The sequence below is a fragment of the Sphaeramia orbicularis genome, chromosome 5 (genome assembly GCF_902148855.1).
Source record: "Sphaeramia orbicularis chromosome 5, fSphaOr1.1, whole genome shotgun sequence".
Lineage (NCBI taxonomy): Eukaryota > Metazoa > Chordata > Actinopteri > Kurtiformes > Apogonidae > Sphaeramia > Sphaeramia orbicularis.
In genome coordinates this window covers 30,603,245-30,621,198 of record NC_043961.1, presented here as the reverse complement: position 1 = coordinate 30,621,198, position 17,954 = coordinate 30,603,245, and the positions used below count along the sequence as shown (strand labels likewise).

The following is a 17,954-nucleotide window of genomic DNA, read 5'->3' as shown; positions in this document are numbered from 1 at the left end:
GTAATGGTATGAATTGTAATGTATGGGGTGTTGCATAAGTGTCCACTGTGTTGGTTGATATGCGAGTAAAACAACAAAATCCATGAATATACAATAGAACAGCTGTAGAATAACTGTCCACTGTAGAGACCATTATGCATGAAAGGGTTAATTTTACCTTATATATCCTTTATGTGCTTCTTCTACTCTGTGGTTTAGATATGTTTTTTTTTTTTTCAGTATTTTTCTGTATATATTTTCAATTTCATTTCAGATTTTAGTTTTTATATACAGTCTTTCTTTATGCACGTTAAGAATCTGCTGCTAAACAGAATACAGCTGCTAAAAACAGTGAGAATACAAAACTATTCTATTCTATTCTATTCTATTGATAAATGAGGTTTGCAGTCTGCGAATACAGTATTCATCACAGTTTTGACACAACAAAACACATAAATACAGAGAATAAAATGCTGCGGTCAAAGCAAATAATTAAAAACACCATAACTAATGCTGTATAAGACATAGGTCAGGAGAATAAGACCCATTAATTAAGATCAGTGAGATAAAAAGGTAAAAATATAAATATACTTACAAATATAAATACCTGCTCCTTGTGACTTGTGCATTGGTGTTCAAATAAACTGTTTCAGTAACAGTAAAATCCTCCCAAAAATATGGTCATCAAAAGAAATGACATCAAAAAACCTTATTTTTAGAAATGTGCAGCACTGCGGTTTTAAGGCATATGCACACCTAATTATGTTAACAGATGTCTTTTTTCTTTATCTTCCTGATCAAACTGTAAGTCTCACACATGAACAGGGTGGTCGTTTTTCTACTGAGAGTTTAGACACGCGACACGACTCTAGCAGACAGAGTCACCCAGGGGACAATAAATCACATACCATCCACCAGAATATTCTGTAAAACCACCAAGATAGAGGAGGGAGATATTAACGAGAGGCCATTTTTCATCCTGACCTTGTGCATTTGCTTGGCTCCTTTGGTTGTCTTAATCAGACTGGTTTCCTCACTCGCCTCATGATATTTCTCACCTGCATCACAATCAAACACATGCTTCAGTACCCATGTGTCTCTGAGTTATGATGCACAAAACAAGGAATAAATATGGAGCTGAGTCATTCTATATATTATGTTTAACAAGCGTTAACACAGTCTGAACTAACTCCATGTGAGTGACATTTCCCACCTCTATTCCCTGTTTGTGTCAGTCACTGCAGCAGGATGTCGTTGTACCTGTTTCAGCTCAAACTCAAACTACACCAGCTGATCTGGTTCTCTTATTTTTGCAGCTGGACCTTGTACGGTCATGCTTTTGATGCACCTTCTTTGAGCTGACTTCTGGGAACAGTTGCCACAGCAACCTCAGGATCATATGACAGATTTACCCCTTCCCTTCACTCTGCTCTCTGCATCCCCCACAATAAATATTTTTAATCAAGATGGAAAATAAATATGTGTATTTTTGTGGCACGTGTGTGACCTGCAGCTTCCATATTATTTTAATATTCTAATATTTAATGATGTTGCCTTTGCATCTACTCCTCTTCCTCAGCTCTATGTGTTATCTCTCGTTTTTGCAAGTTTTTAATGGTCATCTGTATTGTTTTCCTGACCCTTTTTTTGCTTTCACAGCTTTTTTGTTGCCCAGTCTCATGGAAAAAATGTCTGTCAGTAAATTATTGATATAAGATCAGTTTTACAGCACGTTGGCTTGATCCTTTTCTTGTTATATTTCACATGCATAACAAGGTGGGGATATTGGAATGTGATGCATTATGGGTTTTTAAAGACTGCAGGGCATCTGCTAAGTGGACAGCAGTGTCACTCAGTGAACCACGTGGATAATTGTTCAGGATTTTATTAAGCAGCATCAGCAGCCTCTCAGGCCTGTGGGACAGTGTGCACAGTGGTGCTGCTGCCCTCTCTGGTTAGCAAATGACCAAACAGTCCCATCTGGATTATAGAAGTCACTGCAGCTTGGTTCTGCCGTCATTTGTCCTTTGTTCTGTGTTTATTTATTTATTGCTGGGTTTTTTTTGTATCTCCTCCAACATTATTTCTTTGAGTTTGTAATAGGTGAAAAGTCGATGCTCAGCACCAGATGCAAACTCATAAACTGTAGAACCTCCAGAGGCTGCATTTCCTGTCTTGTCTTGTCTTCTTATTGCCACGTTTTTTTTTCCTCCTTGCGTTTGTCTCGATTTCTCCCCATCTTCGTCATCAGCTGCTTTTCTTTTCTCCTCATCACAGTCCCTTTGCTCTCTCCTCTCTCATTAAAATGGTTTCTCCCTGGAGTTGGAGCTTCATATATTGTCTTTTTTTTTCTGTTTGTTGTATGTCATGGTTTTTTGTGGCTGACGTCAGCACCCTCAGCAGTGCATCTCACAGTACGTTTCTACTCCTCTCTGCTGTTCACCTTCAGTCGCCTCTTCACATTGTCTCCTTGGTGCTTTGCAGCCCCCGTTTCACTGAGAGCCTGCTTTCTTTTGTGCTCCCCCACGCCCACTTCCACTCACGTGCACTCGTGCATTCTGCATCTGCACCACTACATCCGCCCAGTACTTTTCCTTCACTCCAGCCTCATTTATATTCCTCTCTCCCCCTCTCTTTCTCCCCCTCCCTCCTGTTTCTCCCCTTGTGTTTTGTGCTGTCTGGGTCACTCTCAGCTCCTAAAAAAGCTTCAGTGCATGGCTATAGGTATGGCTATTCATAGTACAAGCACTTTAACAAATGTACAGTAATGTCCATCAATACTGTAAATCTATCTGAAACGAAGGGGAAATTAATACATAAGTCGATGTAGATGTCTGCATTTTTAGTTCACATGACATTACTCAGTGATAATTTGATGACACTTTCTGCCATGTAGGCTGAAGTTCTGCACGATCACTTTTGACAGAATCAGAGGTTAGTTGCAGACATATTAGAGAAACAGAGTTTGAAACAAAAAAAAAGCAAACTTAGTGAATCAAGAGGGAAAAAAACCTTAATTTGGCCAATGCGCAGCTGAAAATTAGTACTTAAGTGAAATTATTACTTTCTGTCTCGGTGCATCCTCACAGTTTTGTATTCCCTCTTGCTTTCCCAGAATGCATCAGTGCTCAGGGATGAGCAGGCGTTGTGCAGGTGTTCACACAGTGGATAAAGTGGGTCATGCTGGTCCCTGGCAGATACACTGCAGCGCTCTACCACCAGCTCTCCTGGATGGTGTGTGTCTTTACACAAGCTGTAATCAGGAGTATTTGTGACAGTCCAGTCTGCATCAGTCCATCAGAGACAAACATTTATGAATGAGTTTGATGGCGATATACCTGTAGTGACCTGGACATGGGCTGCTGTCGTCTCACATCTGCTGATGTTTGCGTGACTCCTGACATGTTGATCCACTCCACGCAGGTGAAGGATCGCTTGTCTTTTCATTGGTCGATACACAAACAGATCTGTCACTGAGCATCTGTCTCACATGAAAGCCAGGGGGCAGTGGGTCAGATCAGGCCGTTCACCTTAATGCGACACACAAAAATAGAAACTCATTAAAGGCTGTTTCCCCCCACTAATCCTTTGCAGATTTCCCCTTTGACAGCTCATTAACAAAAAAAAAAAAAAAAACTCTGCATGTCATTCTGTTTTTGGTGGTTGTTGGCAGATGAAACGCCTATCTGTTACAGTCTGTGCAGGATTTAATACATCTAGTGGAGTTAGTCATGGATATTATTTAGTCTATAGCACTTTTTGAAAGATTGTTATCAGGTGTCTGCAACTCTATGACTTTTTCCTTTCACCTTATCTAAATTAACCCAGTCATACATAATGGTCACTCCAGTGGACAGTCATTCTACAGCTGTTCTCTTGTATTTTCATGGGTTTTGTTGTTTTAGTTCCATATCAACCGACACAGTGGTCGCTCATGCATCATCCCACACACTGCAATTCATACCATTACTATAACTTTGCAGTTCTTGATAAACCTGATCTGTAGCAACATATTTGAGTGTAAATTATTGGCTAATTGTTATTAGACTGTAATTAACAGGTTTTGTTTTTTGTTTTTTTTTAAACAGGAGGTTGCTGTGTTTGGTTGTTTTTTTCATATTATTGGAGTGAGTAATAACTGCTATTATAGTATGTTAAAATATGAGAAAATATCAGATTAGCAACATTAAAAAAACATTTATTTAATAGTTTTCACACAGTATGACAGTAAATACATGTGTCTTTGCTTCAAAAATTAAACGCATTTTGTCCAGCTCAATGGACATTTTTGTAACTCTGCAAAAAATAGGTTCATAAAAAAAATAAAAAAATAAATAAAAATTTAATCACATTGTTTTTTTCATGCCTAAAGATGAATAAAAACACTCAGGAAAAAAAATCTTGATTAAGGTTCTCATAATTCATGCATGAAAGGGTTAAACTGTAAATATCTCTCAATATGCTCCATTTGATGGAACTCTGGTGGCTTCGACTATAGCTGAAGATTGTGTTTATATAACTTACTGTATTTTAATTCACAATCATTGCTACCAAAAAATCTGTGTAAATGGCAAAATCAATCATTCAAATTATTAAGATTTAATGTTGTTGAATATTTCAGTGACATCTGGTACCTGTTTGTGTTGTCAAATTTTTTTTTTTTTACTCTTATCGTCTTATAAATGTGATCAAAAAGCATCAATATTCAGTGGTAGTCTGGTCAGTAGGAAGATCAGTGATTAGGAAAAAATATCTTAGAACAACTGTGACAGAGGCTGTTGATGCTGCCGGAACTAAAGAGAGAGAGATAAATACGAGAGACAGACAACTGCATTGTGGCAAAATTTAATGCGTCTGTAAATACTGATCTCGGTTATATGAGGTCAGTGTGGCTTTGGGTCTGAATAGTGTGGGGGTGGTTTGATCCATTTAGAATAGTTGGATGTTCTAGCTTTAGCATTAGCATTAGCATTTAGGTGCTGTGATTTAAGGCTTACTGACAGCAACTGTTTGTAGATGTTGGTCACAGACTAACCCAATCTCGACTATGTCAGGTATTACATTACAAGGAAATACACAAAAGAAGATGTATACATAAATATCGCATTACTGGGTGAGATTGCAGCTTTTCTGCAGCAATGAAGGTCAATTCTTTCTTTTTTAACCCCCAAAGATTTAAAAATTGGCATATTGTTTCCATAATGTTTAATAACTAATAACAGAATAATTAATAACTTTTCACTGGCATCAGATGTGTCTTGGTTGGACAAAGACTTAGTAGTGTATAAGGAGACACAGCAACACTGACTCACTAAAACAATCCATATAGTTTAAGCAGCAGCAGATTTTATGTCCAGTTAATGATATATTTTGCAGAAAAAGTCACTGTTGCCTTAATTTTCTGTGTTCTATTATAATAACCTTATGAACATAAACGTGGTCAGTAAATTAAATATATGATAATACTCGCTTGTTACGGCAAAAAGGCAAAATGCAATAGATAACATTATAATGAATGGTGATAAACCACTTAGTTCTAGGCCTTTAAGGGTTAAGTACTAATTAATTCTGCAGCAAGCATTACACTGGTAAAGAAAAGGCAAACGACAAAGACAAAAAGCACAATTTGACAAAAAAAATGTAGGACTCTGCAATACGTTACATAAGGACACACATTGAACAGCAGATGAGTCTGAGATGCAGACGTCATCTGAATATGTCAAGTGAGTGAAGTGAATTATTTCTCTTCACATTTTGCTCGACTCTTTGTCAGGCTGAGGTTCCTCCATCCAAAATAACAAACAGCCGACCTTGATAGTAGGGAGCGATTAAAATCTGAACAATTGCTCCTGCTTGTCCTACCTTTATAGGCTCACTTAAACCTGTTTTAATACTGGATGGGTGGCAGATTGCGTTTTCTGGGCCTGCGCAGACATGTGATGGTCTATAGAACAACTTTACCAGATGGTCTCACAAAGAGGGGCCAGTCCAGCACACAGGGTGGAGGACAAAGCTCCTGTCCCCATTTTTTCCCCTTTTTTTTTGGACAGCGTAATCCTTTTAAAATATGTCTGCAGCTTTTTTTTTTTTTTTTTTTTTTTTCAGTAAGCATTGTTGGTGCAACAATGTGCACTGTAAAAAGTGAGACTGGGGGGTAAAATAAATAAATAACTCCATGTATAGAAAGTGCTGAACTGGGTCAAAAGCAAAAAAAAAAAAAACCAAAAAAACAAAAACAAAAGGGGATGCAAAAACAATAAATATAAAAATATATCAAAACATGTGGAACACTTTTTTTTTTATTTCCTTGATAAGATATGCAAAAGGTATTTTTTCTAACAGATATTAGGTTAAAATCAAAGAATTCCAATTATTTCTTAACATGTGCTTTCACAAATAACTATAACTATAGCCACATATTTTTGAACTAACTTTATTGTGAATGAAAGAGCATGAGTGTATTTAAATATTTTTTAGAGACTGATTCCAATCATTTTGTGTCTTTTTTCCATACCATATTTGGTAAGTAAATATAGTTTAGTGATACATGAGGCCTAAAATGTTGTTACGGTTGTGAAAAAGGTTAGTCATTTATAATAATAATAATAATAATAATAATAATAATAATAATAATAATAGATCACACTTATATAGTGCTTTGTTGGACACTCAAAGACGCTTCACAAACAAACAAAACAAAAGGAGCAGAGAGAAAAAAAAGAGCCTCAAGAAAATGCAAGTTTGAACAGGTAAGTTTTCAGTAGTAATTTGAAGTTTTGTACTGAGTCCGAGTTCCGAATGTTTTGTGGGAGTGAGTTCCATAGGGTGGGGGCAGCTGCAGCGAAGGCTCGATGAATTATTAGTACAATCTATGTAAATCTTTTTATTCACTACTGAAAATAAGTAAATAAACTGTGAGAACAAAATGACATGTAACAATAAAGAGATTTAAATCAGTTGAAAAATGATTTAAATGTACTCAGTAAAAAAAAAAAAAAAAAAAGAAAAAAGAAAAAAATGTACTCAAAGTACTGAATTAAGTCTAAATAAATGTAAATGACCCAAAGCCTGAGTAGTTTTATCTAAACTTCTTAATATAAAATGAATCAAAATAGAAACTGAACACATATTTGTGGAAAAATCTACAATATGTTGGACAGTATTTAATAAACTTGGATCTTATTTTTGTGTGAAATTAATATGGTTATATTTGATTTTTAAGCAGCATTAAGTACATTCATATTGATTTAATAAATATTTTACACCTCCAATTCCACTCAAAAATATTATATTACAGTTGTTTTTTTTATATGTGTAGATGCAACAAACAACAGGGTCAAACTCACTCAACACTTTAACAGAAAGGGACAGTGCAGTAAAAATGCTCACGTTTTATTTGTCAAAATCTCAGATACTCATAGACACAGAAAGTTTTAGTATAATATATATATAAAATGTAATTAAACACACACACACACACACACACACACACACACACACATACACACACACACACACACACACAGATATATATATAGTTGTGTTTAACTTAACTCAATTATTGTATTATGTATTAGTTGTGAGTTGAATGTTAAATTAAGAGAACATATTGTTTAATTCATGAATTCAGTTATTGATAAAGATGTAAAAGTACTTCAGGGGTGGGAATAGATAAGTTTATACTTCTTCCTACTCCTTTTCGGCCTTGCAAATTCAGACTTGCTCATACTTGAAGATAGATTCTGTTAATGTAAATACTATTGTTTTTTTTTTTTAAATTTTGTTTCTTTGCATGTTCAAAATAAATAAAGAAAAGAGAAAGAAAAGAAAGAAAGTTTTCTGTCCACAAAACAACACACTTTAAAGAGCAGATGACCGCCTCTCCTCCTGCTGAGCTGCAAACTGTAATCCTATGCATTCTCTGTCATCCTATGCATTCTCTGTCCATCAGCAATTTTATTTTCCATAATAATAATAATAATAATAATAATAATAATAATAATAATAATAATAATAATAATAATAATAATAATAATAATAATAATCAACAAATATCCTGCAGACTAGTGCTGTTGTACAGGGGGAGAGAGCAAAGCTGATCCATTAAGAAAATCAAAAGGGTTAATTAAAATTGAACCATCACCGGCTTCACCTCTGAAATAATCTGAAGGACAAATCATTATTTAACCAAATGGGAGAGTATAGGGTAATGTAATGGCTTTCAGTATTATGTCATATACAGCAGGAACACCAGCATTGTTTGTTATCATGTATGCACCAAGTCCACTTTGGAGAAACAAACAAAACAAATAAATTAAAGTGCTTATTTTATTTGAAAGTTTCACATTAATACATATCTGTACGTTTTCCATAGGAAACTAGATACTGAGAATGTATGCTTTTACCCTCCCACTGACTAAATAATCACCACCCCTGGTATAATGGACAAGGCAATACTCACCCTATCCTCAGTGCTATAATTACAGAAGTGTTTTGGCTGCTGAATAAGAAACAGAGCTGCTAAACTGAGATTTATTGATCCTGTAACAGTGACAAAAAAGATCTATTCTATTCTATTCTATTCTATTCTATTCTATTCTATTCTATTCTATTCTATTCTATTCTATTCTATTCTATTCTATTCTATTCTAACATCAATAGTCAAATGTATTAAAAGTGTGGTGTAATGTTAATGATAAAATTAGAGAATTAGCTGTAGATGGACCATTTTAATCACAATAATATCTTTAAACAGTGTAATTGATGACGAGCTGAGTCAGAATATTACAGGTTCGCAACATTTGGTGCTTTTTGATTATTGTGGAGCAGTGAAGACATCTTATCCAACATAAATAATCCATGTGGATGGACAGGACACAGAGACACATTGACTGCAGCCTCTAAGTGAACTGTCCACATCTGACAGCCACAGAGGAGTCTGTCTCCTTCCATTCATCCACTTCTTAAGACACAGAGTCTAGACAGGACGAATTTACCTCCAAATTATAGGAATAAAGTCAGCTGCTTCTTCAGAGGAGTGCTTCTGCCCCCTGGTGGTCAGAAGTTATTAACACTTTTTTTTTTCAATAAAACAATCTACCACTGATTATTTCTATTATTTCTATTTTCACATACCTCCTAAATTGTAATTATAATTTTCAAGAGTTTTGGTTGCCATACCCATAGTTTGCAGTGGCTGATTGTAACCATGTATATTTATTGAAATAATAAAATTACTGCACCTTTTCCACATACTTGTACTTCGGTCAGTATTTTATGTCATGCAATACCACTGTGCTTTAGAGGGAAATGCTGTACATTTTACTGCATTTACTACACACTTACAGTTAGTTGTCATCTTTACATGATAAAATATCCAAAATACACCTTAGAGACAAAAATATTGGGACACATTACCCCTAGAGCTTGACCACCAATTTTAATTATCATGATAAAAATGTTCAGGTCAGTTCATAAAAATGATTAAAAAAAAAAAAAAAAAAAAGTTAATTAAATATTTATTTTATGTTTAAAGGTCTGCTTTGTCTACATTTGACAGTTACTTGTGGTTTAAAATAATTATTTTTCGTCAGAACATTCTCACATCATAATGCTAGATGAGTCAGTCATTCTTTCTTTTTATTTTATTGAGCTGATTAAGAAAGTTAATTCCTCCTTGGGGACCAGCAAAGTTCATCTATATATGTATATGTATCAAAATGATAAATGCTTCAGGAATTTAGAGGTATGGCATCTACAGCAATAAGGATGCACTAAAACATTACAGCACTCTTACATGTACAGTACTCTGCAAAAGTCTTAGGCTACAATTAGGGTTGTTGTTTCAGTAAAGTTACAATTACCATATAACCAGAACAATGTATAGGAAACATCTAAAACAGCATTACAAGCAAAATATTTCTTAAAAAGACCTCGTCTCTACAATGAAAGATAACAAGTTCATACTGTGCACTGAACTTGGCTTTATCTCTTTTGGGTATACAAATATGAAATAAACTGCACTAATGTTGTGTTTTTTTTTTAAAACTGCATTTCCCATTGTCCCACTGATTTTTGACTTTAGAAGTCGTGTGATTCTGATTCAATTTTTTGTGTGCTCCTAACATTGTACTTTCTGTATTTTCTTAATGAAATAAAACCAATTCCAGGTAGCCTAAAGCTTTTGCTCATTATCCTACTGTAGATGGTAGTGGTAAAAACAGATTAAATAATACTCTACAGTAACATAATGCTGCAGAAGGAAGAAACTTTTACTTTCATCCTGATTCAGAAGTTGCTGATGGATTACTTCGACATGGTACTTGTTTAATGTACAGTTTCTAAATATTTCCAGCCCTACTCAACTATGCAAGTGCAGGAAGCGGAATTTGACAGAACTCTACGTAAGGTATAACTGTCCTTCACCGGAAAGCACTGTTATGTTGTAAATGTGTTACTCAATGCAGTGCCCTTACTTCCTGCAAGAAAAAAAAACAAAAAAACAAAACTGTTTTTCAGTATTGCAATCTGTAAGTCCATTTACACTACTTTTAATTACGAAAATACTCAGTCATCATAGCCGTGACACTAATATTACAAGCATACTTTTTTTTTTTTTTTAACTGTTTTTACTTCTGTTCCACTTTTGTCATGGACTCTTTGTCATATCAGTTTGTCTTTTTGGACTGTAGTTTGACCCTAAGGCAGAACCGCACCCTTGTTTATTATAGGCGAACAGACTTCCGTTCGCTATGAGTGACATCCCTCACAGCCAATCAGATTCTTCCATCAGTCAATGGGTGTGACTTCCTGTACAGTAGTGTCAGTAGTCTAATATGGCGGTTATGTCGGTCGTCTGACAGAGTTGTGGAAACCGCGTATAGTTCACGTAGTTTTGGTCGATTTAGACAGAATATAGTGTATTTGTATAACATTTATTGTAGACTGTGAATATCGTAGTTTGGAAATGAAAGGGAAGGAGCGATCGCCGGTAAAGAAACGCTCCCGGGCGCCAGATGAGAGCAGAGACCGAGGAGGAAGCCACTCGAGCGGCAAGAAGACCGGAGCCCTGTCGACCTCCGGCAGCAACAGCTCAGCCCAGAGCGGCGCCTCATCCTCATCCAGGAGGAGTTTACACCCGGACAAAAGAGACATGAGGGATTCAGACGGGCATAATTCGTCTGGTAGGACTAGTGGCGGATACGAATATGGGAATAAGCCTCACGGTGGCGCTGATATCATCGCGGAAGCCTCCAGGTCCGGTTCACGGCCTACCCCGAACCCAGAGAGTGAGTACAAGACTCTGAAAATAAGCGAACTGGGCTCTCAGCTCAACGACGAGGAGATAGAGGACGGACTGTTTCACGAGTTTAAGAAGTTTGGAGAGGTTAGTGTTAAAATTTGCCGAGAAAACGATGAGAGGGTGGCGTTTGTGAACTTCAGGAGACCAGATGACGCACGAGCGGCCAAACACGCACGCGGCAGACTGGTCCTGTACGACCGGCCCCTGAAGATAGAAACAGTGTACACCAACAAACGGAGGAGCCGCTCCCCTGTGTCCAAAGACACTTTCCCCCCAGGACAGAGGAATCCGCACTCTCAGAGACCCCTGTCGCCCACAGGTTTGGGCTACAGAGACTACCGGCTGCAGCAGCTGGCCCTGGGCCGGCTCCCCCCACATCCACCCCCCCACCTCAGAGACCTGGACAGAGACAGAGAGTTTTCTATGTATGATGCCAGGAATCGACCTCCCTTCATCCCTGAATGTGCTGTGTTCCGTGACGACGACCTGCTGCCCTCCGATGAAGGTCAGAGGGCAAACAGGACTTTGTTTCTGGGGAATCTGGACGTCAGTTTGACAGAGAATGACCTGAGGAGAGCGTTTGATCGCTTTGGGATCATAACAGAGGTGGACATTAAACGAGCAGTCAGAGGACAGAGCAACACCTATGGATTCATCAAATTTGAAAACCTTGACATGGCTCATCGTGCCAAAATGGCAATGGCAGGGAAAGTACTGGGCCACAGTCCAATTAAAATTGGCTACGGGAAACCTACTCCCTCCACCAGGCTGTGGGTGGGGGGCCTCGGACCCTGGGTTCCACTTGCTGCACTGGCAAAAGAGTTTGACCGTTTTGGCACCATCAGGACTATAGACTACAGGAAAGGGGAGGCGTCGGCGTACATCCAGTATGAAAGTCTAGATGCTGCTCAGGCTGCCTGGACTCACATGAGGGGTTTCCCTCTAGGTGGTCCTGACCGGAGACTCAGGGTGGACTTTGCAGAGACAGAGCAGCGCTACCAGCAGCAGCAGTACATGCAGCTCCCCCTCCCCCTGCCGCACTATGACCTGATCCCTGAGCCTTTTGCCCACCGCCTTAGTGACTCTGTGAGAGTGAGAGAGAGGTCCCCCCCACTTCCTGCTCGATTCAGAGACCGAGACCTTTTCTCTGGTTCTGACTGGTCCGGCTTAGGAGTTCACGACAGGATACGTGGAGCTGGCTTTGAACCCACAGACCGTCCAGACAGGCGTTCTCGTGACATCTGGTCGCTAGAACGTGAGCGGGAATTACAAAGCCGAGATCTAAGCCGCAAAAGGAGACATTTGGATGATGGCTGGCGGCTGGACCGTTCACCTGACAGCAGTGACTATGGTCCACGGCATCATGGTGGCTCATTAGAACGCAGCCCTGGAGGAAGCAGCAGAGACGGGGGACGCTACAGTGACTCTGAGCGTCTGCCTCGCTCTGGCAGAACGTCGCCTGTCAGAGAACGGCAGAACAGCCACGACTTTGGAGAGAAGAAAAGAAGAACTCAGAGCCCGAATAAGTCAGGCTCTGAGAGGGACCACAACCGCAAAGCCAGTGACTCATCAAAAAGCCCAATGAAAAAGGAGGACCGCTCAGAACACCCCACCTCCTCTTCAAACTCCTCCAGTAAGTCCAGCCAGCAGTCGAAGTCAGCGGCTGGAGGGAACAAGCTGAGTCAGGTTTGGCAGGGCTTCCTCTTGTTAAAGAACAGCAGCTTTCCCACAGCATTGCACCTGTTGGAGGGGGACATAGAGGTGGCAACCAGTCTGCTGGTGGAGGGGTCCACAGGGGGTCCAGTGTCCCAGCTGAAGATCGCACAGCGCCTGCGTCTGGACCAGCCCAAGTTGGATGAAGTGTCCCGTCGCATCAAAGCAGCAGGCTCCAGTGGATATGCCATCCTCCTGGCTGTCCCAGGAAAATCTGAGGACGGAGGGGCCTCGGATGTCCATAGTTCCACCGAGAGGCCGTTGAAGAACCTGGTGTCGTACCTGAAGCAGAAGGAGGCGGCCGGCATCATCAGCCTCCCTGTGGGCGGCAGCCGAGACAAGGACCACGGAGGAGTCCTGCACGCTTTCCCCCCATGTGAGTTCTCACAGAAGTTCGTGGATGTCTCTGCCAAAGCCTTTGCCAAATCAGAAGACGACTGCATGGTGATGGTCATTATCAGAGGAGCATCTTAAAAAAGTGCACATTATAAATGTCTGTTTTTACACTCACTGTATAAATTGACTGTTTATCTGTGGGTTATGACAGGGTTCCTTTAGCTGCATGGTGGCTTAATTTAATCCTGTTCAGAGTTTATAGAAGACATTTTGATAAATTGATAAATATTAATGCAGGTGGCACACTGCTCTTGGCTTCTTCATCATGTGAAAAATGTAAAGGTGCTGTGCTCAGAGTACTTCAGAGTGTCCAAATCAATACTGTATGTTGCCTTATCTCATTAAATAGTAGCACAGTTCCTTCATACTCATTTTCATTTCATATCTGATTATGAAAGAGTTTAATCCAAACCGATAGTGCTGCACTCAACATACATTTAATCACTCAATCTCACCCATTTTTAATACTATAACCATATTTGTACAGACAGGCTATGAAATAACAAAGTCAAATATGTGTAAATTCGATTGAGGAAATTTATTTCTAAAGCTTTATCCATTTCTCATTAACAGACATATCCCACATGTGCTTCTGTAACACTTTTTGATGACCAAGTAAAATGTCTTGAATACCTAATCATTCAAAGTTTCACTTTGAGAGTGTTCCTATTTTTTCTGTTTTGTTTTTATTTTTTTTATGGCCAGTTCTGCTTAAAACTACAGAAAAGTGTGGATGATCTTTGTATCAGACCTGTTGGCCTCCACATACTATTTTTCCATCAGATTTTTAAAAGACAAAAATATGTTTAAATCAACACTAGTGTAGTAGTGTGTTATCTCAGCCACCTCTGGGTGCTATGAGACATTGACATTGTATGATGAAGTGAAAGATGTTTAGCTTTTTCCTCTGGAAGCAGACCAGTATATGGGGGTTGACACCACCAAGTGCCTGTACATTATAGTGTGGTACAAAAAACTAATCTGAAGCCCCTGATATTCATGTATTTGTTAAATACAGACATTTCAGTGTCTGGACATTAATTGAGAATGTTGTTTTGGGACTGCATTTTAAAATATTCAAGGCTTCAGTTTGGTTAATGGAACAAATATTTGTCAATATTTGAATGATTTGGTTCATAAAACATAAAAATGGAGAACATATTTTGTTTGTCCTGCCAAATTTGTAAAATGCCTAAATATTTTGATGTAAGCACCATATCTTCATATCCCATCAGATGATTGGATTTAAATGGTTAGTTCACTGTCAATACAGTGGATTACTTCAGCTCAAACCTTATCGGAGTTGAACTGGCTATTTTTTTTCCTCAAAGTAGCACCAAAAATGTCGTGTGTTGAGGTCTGTTGTTTTGAGTGAAATGATACAGGGTTATTTTGTTGTGTCCACCCCCTTTATATCTTTGTGTTTTTTTTTCCATGTCTTCACAGTCAATTTGATGAACCATGTTTGGTTAATAACATAACATTTTTGTTATCTTGAGTTTCATAGCCACTATTTGCTGCCCCAACAAAGCATGTACTTTTTCAAAATGATGATGTAACCTTCAGAATAAGATATAGATCACCATGCACATCTCTTATCATTGATCATCAGCAGTTTATAATCAGAAAATGTTGCTCCACTATCCATGGACATTTGTGATGACCAGTATGAGAGGCGGCTGCTCTGCTGTGGCCGTCCTCTGAACGGACTCTTAAGTGATTGTTTTTCATGATTTGAGTATTGTGTGTCTAATGGAAAAATATAATTGCTGTAAACTCAGGATATCTGGAGAGAGAAATGGAGAACATCATTGCTCATGGGCCTAAGAAGTATACCTAACTGTCAAAAAAAAAAAAACGCAAAGTGCATCATGCACTTGATTTTGTTTTAATAAATTTGCTCTTTCGTGGGAAACACAAGTGCCTTGGAAGACAACTTTGTGACCTTTTCTGTTCTTGGAATTGTCTATCAACCTCTAAGGCTGTAACTCGTTGGGAGCAGGAGCCTTTCCAGCAGAAAGGAGAGCAAGTTTGAGCTCAAGGGAAGACAGCTGCTCAGTTCTGTGTTTTGATGTTGCTCATCATTTGTTTGAATGACCTCTTTGTGAAGAGCTTTTCATGTGACCTTCATTCAGATTGAAATTTGGCCAGTGCTAGAATACTTTTCAGATCTAGAGTCTCTTCACATATGTGGCTTGTTCCTCAGTCGCTTCCGGCTTTGTGTGTCCGGACGGAGGTACGGCTGGTTTTGTCACTCATCATGCAAAGTTCTGCCAGAGTCATCGGGGCCGTCTCATTCCACACCCCCTCAGCGACAGCATGGCAGGCCCTGTTCATCCTCCTGGTCTGGCTCCATCAGCACACTGCTGCAGAATCTGGCATCCTGAAAAGGAGCAGTGCTAACATTTGTGTAGTTGCTTGTTGTTCATACATTGGAGTTTTGAAGATCTCTGTGCTAGGGCCAGACGTCAGACATGTCTCATCCTGTGTTGGAGAAGAGCATATTGTGTGCTCAGGTGGAGACAGTGAGACAGCATCTGCTTTATTTGCCATAATTGGAAAGGAAACACAACAGAAGAGAAAAGATTGACAGAATCCTGTTCAGGGAACCCTAACCTGTAGATATATTCATGTGATTTACGTGCTTTTAAAGAGGCTGTGCCAAACTGCATAGGAAAGCAAAGTGACAGACAGAATCTGCAGCAGGATGTTTTCCATCATGATATGCTGCTTCTGCTCGTGTCGGCTCCTCGGTTCATCTCCAAACGACAGCAGAAGGGCTTCTCTGCAGCAGCTGATGTTTCCTGAGGACCACGGCTGGGATTCATAAAGCAGTGAGGCTGCATCTGCTGCCGGTCTAAAGGTAAAATAAGATGACCTAAACAGCAAACCTGGGTACGTATGAAAATGTCTAGCATAAGCATATAAAGCTCCACTTTAAACAGCTGAAGGGTAATGATGTTCTGCCTGAAACGCATTAAATATCAGGATAGTCTACAGTTGTGCAACTAAATCTTTGCACTGCTAGTTACTTCCCTGTTTTGAGTGAATATGGGTGGTGTTAAATCTGAGACGTGCTGCTGTACATATATTACTGTATATTAATCTAATGTGATCAGCACTGAATAGACTTGATACTCATAGATTAGTCTAAAAACATTATTAATGCATGTCATTCTACCTATATTTAGAGAAGGAGGTGTGATATTGACGGCAGTAGTTAACATGTTATGGTAGATAATCCCTAACCCTGTCACCACCCTTTGTAATCAGGTTGATGTTAATAAGAACATGATGAAGTGCACTTGGTTTGATCTTTGCTCAGGGTTTATGTGCTTTTTATGATGGTAGTGAGGGCCAGGAATTTCTGCAGTGTCAAAGACAGTTATTTCTGTGCATATGTACATTTTAGAGAACTGTAGTTTAATGTGCTGAAGTAAATGCCTGTAAGATCAGTGCCAGGTATTTGATGATGTATTGTGTGAAACAGTTACTTTAACTGCAGTGTGAGAACACAAACCTGATGTTGGTGGTGATGTTTTAACAACTCAGCAAGTGCCTGTTGTAGTGTTTCTCAGCGCTGTTTTTACACTAGTGTTAATTATTCAGGGATAATCTCACCGTTTTCTATGATATTCAACAATGGGATGAATGAACAGCAGGTTCAAGTTAAATATTTCCTGTGTTTAGCCCTTTTTTCTACAGCTTCAGATGAAAGATAATTATTCCAGTGAAGCCACTATGGTAGATACAGTTAGTGAGATGGACCCAAATGGGTTGTAAGTAAATACAGCACTTTATTTTTGTTCACCTCATTAGGTTCATTGAACTTTTATGCATTTTTATAGATCTGGTATATTTTGAGTAATTCACATGGACTAAGATGTTGAGGTTTTTTTTTTTTTTATCCTGAAAATGCTCTAATTTTCAGTTTCTGTCGTGTGAACCAGTAGATCTTTAAAGTCTAAAGATCAAGCACACAAAGGTGAGTATGCCATGGTGAGTACAGCTTCACTTGCACTTCACATATTTATAGTGTTTTGTATTTTAATGTTAACTGAATGTGTGCTTAAATAAAGGCAGGTTTTCTTCTACTCTAGGCTGTGTCTTTTTCCTGGTGACATATCTATTTAATAAAATGTGTGTTGTGTAAATTGCGAAACATTAAATCGTTTGTGGTTTTTAGATTCTCAGTCCTCCAGAGGGCAGAGTTTACCAGATAATTAGCAGAGACAGAAATGATACTGTATCTGTTTTGATAATTCACTTGATCTTTAGTTTATTAGTAAGTTAACACTAATGTCAGTAAGAATAAATCTACAGATGTCTGACATTAATGTGAAATACAGTTTGTAATGTGGAGGCATGTTTCATTATAGATGATAGAATAGAGTATTTTTTCCCTTAATTTCATGGAGCAAGAAGTAAACAGTTTATTTTTATGTTATTGGTTTATTTAATAGGGACCATGCATATTTATGAACATTGCTGTATAAAAAATACACCCATGTAAATCTGCCAGAATTAGTAAAACTACTTTTCATCTGCAGTCCCTAGGCAGGTG

General features: G+C 38.6%; 1 pseudogene; it reads left to right on the top strand.

Moving 5' to 3' along the window:
• Positions 1 to 10,813: 10,813 nt before the first annotated feature.
• Positions 10,814 to 17,484, top strand: LOC115419570 (RNA-binding protein 15 pseudogene; annotated as a pseudogene).
• Positions 17,485 to 17,954: the final 470 nt, after the last annotated feature.